The 7,615-nt window shown below is 37.7% G+C and overlaps 1 long non-coding RNA gene across 1 annotated transcript; it reads right to left on the minus strand.

Annotated features, from left to right (window-relative positions):
• Positions 1–4,104: 4,104 nt before the first annotated feature.
• LOC108664720 lies at positions 4,105–6,222 on the minus strand. Its single transcript, XR_007157078.1, has 3 exons — positions 6,139–6,222; positions 4,544–4,668; positions 4,105–4,378 (listed from the first exon to the last, which is right to left on the minus strand). It is a non-coding gene; the product is annotated as an uncharacterized LOC108664720 (long non-coding RNA).
• Between the last annotated feature and the right edge of the window lie 1,393 nt (positions 6,223–7,615).

Here is a 7,615-nt window from a genome sequence, read left to right on the forward strand (position 1 = left end):
ACATAGCCTTCCCCTCACCCAAAACTCACCCCGTACTTGCGCCACAACATAGCCTTCCCCTCACCCAAAACTCACCCCGTACCTGCGCCACAACATAGCCTCCCCCTCACCCAAAACTCACCCCGTACCTGCGCCACAACATAGCCTCCCCTCACCCAAAACTCACCCCGTACTTGCGCCACAGGTTGGACGGCAGGGCTTTTACTTCGTCCACTGACAGGGAGCTGAGGTTGCCGCTTGCCAGCAGGTCCCTGAAGGAGGCGTTGAAGGCGGCGTACGCATCCGTGCTGAGATGTCGCAACATCCTGTGGATATGCTAGCTGTGATATAATCGTAGTGGAAGTTGGCTCTTCACTGTGAATTAGTTTTATTCATTTATTTTTGGCGAGACTCCAATATGCATAGGTAAAAAGTTCTTTGTATACTCGTACATGATGACATGGTAATACTGATATGAAATATTTGCTAGGTGGAGAAATTTACTGATATTTTGCAATCGGAATACGATTATCGCAGTTACATATTATGTTACATTCTTTGTTATGCCTTGATTTATGAACCTAATTGATTTAGTCAACTTAAAAATCCGCATTTTAATTTTAAGCACTAGGCCTCGTAACATCGTTCAAAATCCGTTTTTATACAAGCAATCAGTTGATGTCAACCAAGTTGATTATGCAACGTGGTTTTCTAAGTCATCATTCAGTATTGGTTCCTGCATCTATTCCTGTCACCTTAACTACAGCAACCGCGGTACAGCTAAGTATTTTCCGATGAAAACAGTAAGTTAACCCCCACTTCAATTATCGTTTATTCGTCCTTGTATTCGTTATGATTTATATAACGCGCTTGTAATACATGCTAGCGTTAAGGTCAGCGAGGCCGCGTGCCGCTGGCGCGTCCCAGACAACGGGCAACTCCACATTCCGGTATCATGGATACGAAGGTCAGACGCCAGGTCAGACGCGGCCCCGTGACCTGGGCTCTGGTTGTCGCTATGTAGTACAAAGGCTGCGCACTATTGACTTGAGGGTGTGGCTTAACTTTTGAATTATTATTTGATGATTTGCATCATGTATGTGATACTATTCGTCACACTAATAGATACCGTGCCATATATTATTATATTTCCACGCTAATTGGGCTCTACCATGTTTTCAATGCTTTTATTTCAAACGTAATAATTTGTACACCCGGATAAACCAGATGGACCAATAAGAAAACAATGGTGGAAAAATGCGTAGTGTATATTTTATTTCTCTGGTCAAGCCGCACGCTTTTCGCACTGAAGGAATCTGATCGTTTTGTTCCCATCGGGACGAAATTCTCCTCTTATTGTAAGCTCATCACAGCCCATGTTCAACCAATATAATTGGGCGCTTTGAATTGTTAGGGGATTTTCGTTCTCACGGTGGTTTGTATTGCAAAGTTACTTGAAACGCATCAATGGTATATATAATACTACTAATTAATAACCTATTTAGAATGCAGCAATGCGCTTCGGCAAAGCAGCAGCTAAAATACGATGGTATCAAGGATACCACACTGAGACCCGTACACACAGTTTCTTGTTGGTATTTATGTAGCTAGTGAATGAAGGCGGGCACTCATCGCGAATATAGTTGCTTAGAAATGCTCCCATAAAACTGAACAAAGCGTAAAGTCAATGGAACTTTGCGTTCAACGGTTGATCGGTTTACGCAGCGTACACGTATTATTTCGAGACTATCAATAGTAACGCGAAGAAGTTTCCATAATAAAGAGTGTCCATATTTAAAATTAAACAAAACGTCAACAGACGAATAACTTTGAAAAAGTATGCGATCGTACGGAACGCTCATCCATTTGTATAGGTGCTCTAATTGGCACAAGGTTATTAATGGTCAACGTGAGAATTTTGTGTATATTTTGTACAGTTGAAATCACGTTTGAAAAGATAACAAAAGAATATAATTCGGCTGACAGGATACATGAAAACGTTCGTATCAATACTTGCATAGTTATGCATGATAAGACAGAGAAAAAAGGTTATATTACACATTCTCGCTCCGCTGCAAGCAACTTTGCTAGCTTGACGTACTAGGAAATCTTAATAATACATACATCGCTTGCTATGATTAAAATTAACCATAAAAATATAACTCAGTACTCACGGCAGTGAGTGACAGAGAGCGCATTTTCTCGTGCATAAAACAGTTTTCATTGCGATTAGTACAGTGCATTAGAGCTAGAGATTTCGTATCTTTGATACAGGCATGCCCGCTTCTTAAAATCAAAGAAAACGTGAAGTCACGGACGGACAGACGGACAGACAGACAGACAGACGGACAAGGCGAGCACAATAGTGCATTTTTTCTATAAAGAGGAAATTCGCTAAAAATCAGAATTAAATATGGTATTATCACACTAATCTTGCCGGGGATGATCAGAATTCAAGGCAGCAATGTACCTTTGAGCGACCAGTTCACAAGCGATTTTCAGATATTTGAGTATAATCTGGATACCTATTTCTGAGAAATAAACGGTAATTTAGATATTTCCGTCCTAATAATGGCTGGCTAACAGTTCATCTTAGTTGACATAAATTTTCTGGAAACTTAGTTTGTTTCCCTCCATTCAAAGAAAAGCTTGGTCGTGTCAAAATGTTTATCTCGTTCCAGCACAAGTCGTATAATGTTGCTTATATATTTTTGATTAGTGCACGACATTTGCGAAATGACGATTGCTGTTTCCTGTAGATACAATTTTTGTATCCATCATATTGGTAATTCAATTTGCGCCTTACGGATATGATTGTCATATACTTGTATAACTCAACTCAATTGTTTTGCTACAGTGCTGCAACGTCTTGGATGTCGATCCCTGTTACCTGCTGACCTAATCCATTCATTCATTGGCAGTCAAGCAATAATTGGCCTTCATTTGAAAATAAAACAAATAAAAAACTTTTAAAAACCACGTTTTCTTAATGGATAAAAAAGAAAAACATTTACTCTTACATAACATTTAAGTTATGTGAAATGTTATGTAATGTTATGTAGGAGTAAATATTTTTCTTTTTTGTACGTTAAGGAAACGCGGTTTTTAAAAGTCTTTTTTATTTGTTTTATTTCATTATTTTTCTTTGTAAAAACCAGAAAAAACGCGGTTTTTGAAAACAATTTTTTATATTTATTTATTTTTTACTTTTTAGTTTAGCAATTTTAGCAATTCAAATCAGTTTCTAGGGTTGCCAATCTGGATGTTGGAGAAAAAAACTCGATTCCGAAACATGATTTTTTTAAATTTTTTTTTTTCATAAATTATTATTTCTGATGATCAAATCTTGAATTGTTAGGCAGCATAAGCATGCATTCCAAATTTCAAGTTTCTAGGATCTTCAGAAGTGCTCTAAATAAAGGTTTGAATTTTTGATGACAGACAGACAGACACGAAACTAAGCTAAGATAAAACAAATAAAAAAACTTTTAAAAACCGCGTTTTCTTAACGGACAAAAAAGAAAAACATTTACTCTTACATAACATTTAAGTTATGTAAAATGTTATGTAATGGTATGTAAGAGTAAATGTTTTTCTTTTTTGTCCGTTAAGAAAACGTGGTTTTTAAAAGTTTTTTTATTTGTTTTATTTCACTATTTTTAGTTTTGTAAAAAACAGAAAAACGTGGTTATTAAAAATAATTTTAATATTTATTTATTTTCTACTTTTTAGTTAGCAATTTTAGCAATTCAAATCAATTTCCAGGGTTGGCTAGTGTGGATGTTCGAGAAAAAACTGAATTCCAAACCGTGAATTTTTTGTGTTTTTTTTTAATTAAAAAAAATTAATTATTATTTCTGATGATCAAATCCTGAATTGTTAGGCAGCATAAACATGCATGCCAAATTTCAGCTTACTAGGATGTTTAGAAGAGCTCTAAATTAAGGTCTGAATTTTTGATGACAGACACACACGAAACTAAGTCAAGAAAAACGTGGTAAAAAACGTAGTAAATAGTAATCATCAAGAGTACCAGTACCAAAGGGTAAATCCTTACAATAAAACTGAGAATATATTTGCCTGAGCGAAAATATGCAATACGTTCTCAAGATATAGATTGAAATTGAAGCAGCTCCTGAGATTTTCTCCTAAACATGACTTCATCAAAATTGTTACCTGACAATGAACAATTATACATACTGAGCGTATCAAAGTAACACCAAAATTGAAATAGCTCTGAAAATATATCCAATTTTTTTACCCTTTAACGAAGTAAGTTTGTGTTCTGAATCATGCAAGGACAACTCTTCAGCAAAATTTCCAGTCCTGATGTGTGGGAGGCCTGCATTCAACGGGACACTCATCCTTTACCAAATCATCTGAGAATTCACTTCTGTACCTGCAAGTTTTGAATCAAATTAGTGATACACTAACACTCACTAAAATTGTCAATATTACTAATAATTAGTTGTAATAATTTGTTGTAATAATTTTCTTTTAATTAAAATCTATTTCTCACTACTGAATGGAGACCATGATAACGCAATAGTTTCCCAAGTCTCACCTCCTGTTGCCGACAAACTGGCTGGCGTTTCTCTGTGTTGGGAAGGGCACAGTTGAGGGGAAGTGTTGGCAGCTATAGCTGTCGTGGGAGATGGAGCTGTGAACCAGCTTGGGGTATAAATACATCTTGGGATTCAAACAGATAGCAGTTAAAATCCATCGCATGACAAATTAAACTTACATATGAATACTGTTCAGAGATTTTAATTTGAACCTATTTCTAAAATACTTTATGCAATGATCAATGAAATAGGCTTTCTCCTTATAGAAATAGTGATCAAAAAAAATAACTTTAGCCTGGTTTCAGGTGTCGTTACAGTGGTGGAATAGATATTGCTGGTAAGTAAATAGAGTTTTCAGTCATATGTATTTGAATTATTTCATACTAGGGCTCTATTAGGAAATAATTAAATGTCGAAATAAGCTGAGGCTTTTCTGCATGTACTAAATGGCACACCTTCATCTAATTACTGTAAAAATCCGATGTGAAATGCGGATCGAAAAATAACTAACTATAATCGCCCATATTGTTAGCTCACATTGCATTAAAAAGTGAGGGGCACGTTATGATTAGATATCACCTGTCATCAAAATATAAATATTTAGGCTTTGATCTTTTTCTCTTTATCTTTTTTTCAGCATTTATTTGGCCGTAGACCTGTTGACGATTCCTAACATTTCAGAACATCCACAGCTTGTTGCGGGCTTGAACTCGCAACTCACTACTTCAAATTTCCAAAGCTTAACCACCCGGCCTCCTTGCCGATTCTGACCAGAAACTGGCGCACAGAGCTGGGATCGAACCAGCACCTCTCTTCTCCTATCTTGGTACTCTGAGCTTTAACACTGGGCTAACCATATTTTGGTATCAGTTTTTGCATCAAATTCATGTTCCATACTACGAACAGCAGGATGATTATTGAGCCGTCCTTATCTGTCAGTGCAAAGATTTTATTCTCTTACACTTAACAATCAAACTCCATTTATTTCAAATATTATCTTGTAATTAATTTCCACAAATCTTTCTTATACCATTGTTTAGCTCTTGATAGTGCAATTTTGTGCCATGATTCAGATGCCTCAAAACGTTTGTGCCCAATGAGGGCGCAGTACGAAATCCTGCTTCAGTATAGTACAAACTAATTACGTTGTCATAAAGAGAAAAAGGAGCTTAATTATTTTTTATACGATGATGAATGTGAATAATCGCTATTTGTCAAAAGTGTTCATTGTCAATCCAATAGAGAGTTATGTCATGTTGAGAGCATATAAGTGTGAATTTCTGCATATGATATTAGTTAACATGGGTTTGATTCTCTGAGAAGTCACTCGACGATAAACGAGTCCTAAGAAGTCAATTATAAGATATTTTTGTACCTAATTCGGCTTTGATGCGTTACTTATGCATACGTGTAATATGACTTCGGCAATGGTATGAACCAAAATAATGAAAACGTGAACCCAAAATTCAATCCTTGCTACATTCACGTGGTCATGCATACCTTCCCTTATGACGAAAAAGTTACTCGATAATAAACATATTAAACTTCAATATTTCTGGCAAAATATTATATTAAACTAATTTCCTTCTCTCACTTGCAGCACGGACTGATCGTTGATTTTTTGGCGTTGGTCAAAAACTTGGCGGCGGATGTGATTTAGGAGTGAGCGGTTGCAGGCTGCCTGGTTCACGCCGTAAGTTCCCCCCAGGAGTGACACGCCATGCCATGGATGATCGCGCATTATGTGCAGCATCTTACCTGATTCCAAGAACTCATGAACGGCTGCCACTTCGCGATACAACATCTGCAACGATTTTGAATATGAAAGGAATCTCTGATATTTCTCTTCGAAATACAAACTGCGCAGCTGATTATTTGTTGACCATCAAAAAATTTTAACAAAAAATAAGCTTGCATAATTAACGGCGAGAATGCGCTTAAAGGTCCAGTTATGAGCGGTTTCATCATATTTATTGTGAATTGCGTTCAGCGCACAAGTCTAACCTGGAAAATACATCTTAATCCCAAATAAAAATATATTCGTTGAGCACCGCTGATTTATTAGGAGAACTGGGTTGGAAATCATTGGTGAGGCACCGATGGCGCATCGATGCACTGTCCAACCCATGTTCCACCTATAATCAGTCAATGCCACCCTACCCGAAAATTTTTTTTCCACTAATAACTACCCACTGACACGGATGGTGCAACAATGAGCCCTCGATAGCTACTCCTCGAGTGAAGTCAAAACTTACCCCTCGTCTAAATTTCGTCTATCTAATGCTAATTCGTCTAATGAACATTGTATCAGCAAGAGTTTAACAGCAACGGGGAACAGCTGTTTGTGGCAAGTGTCTAGTGGCTTCACTTGAGCTCGAAAATTATGTAAACGCCTTTCTACCGACTCAGTTACATTCGGACCTAATTATACCTACTCGAGGCAAAATAAATTTTGAAGAACTTCATTTAAATTAATTCATGATTTATCACTGGCCATGAATGAACCGCAACCTAAGAAAATACTCTATGTCGGACAAATTACAGTGGCATACTCCTTCGTGCACTGCGCAGTTTCGGCGAACGATTGTCGGTGGCTTACAAGTAAGAATAAAGGAATTTGCCTGCACTGCGCCATTAATGAACCAGACCCTATAGAAATCATCGTCGATAAACGCTACCAAACAATATAACCATCGGTGCACCACCCACAATTTTTATTTTGAATGTTTTTTGTCAGGTACAGAAGCAGCTTTGAAGACTGTAAGCAACTACTTGAAACTTGAGAATGATTTCAATGTCGACAAACACCCGCTACAAACTTCAGCTCACCTCTGCGTCTATATCTCGAGCCAGGAACACGTCGACCGTCTCGTCACCCAAGACTGCTACTCTCCACAGCATGGAATCTGGCACGCGGGCGTCAGGGATGTCGCCTGGTAAGTGGCTCACGTCGCACAAGTACAAGTATGGGTGCTGCAGCATGAGAGGTCTGAGTTCGTTGACGTACATGGAAGGTTCAGTGTACAGCCGAACCAGCCACCCCGGGTACCATTTCCTTACGGCGTCTAAAA

The sequence above is a fragment of the Hyalella azteca genome, unplaced genomic scaffold, assembly GCF_000764305.2.
Source record: "Hyalella azteca isolate HAZT.00-mixed unplaced genomic scaffold, Hazt_2.0.2 contig13709, whole genome shotgun sequence".
Lineage (NCBI taxonomy): Eukaryota > Metazoa > Arthropoda > Malacostraca > Amphipoda > Hyalellidae > Hyalella > Hyalella azteca.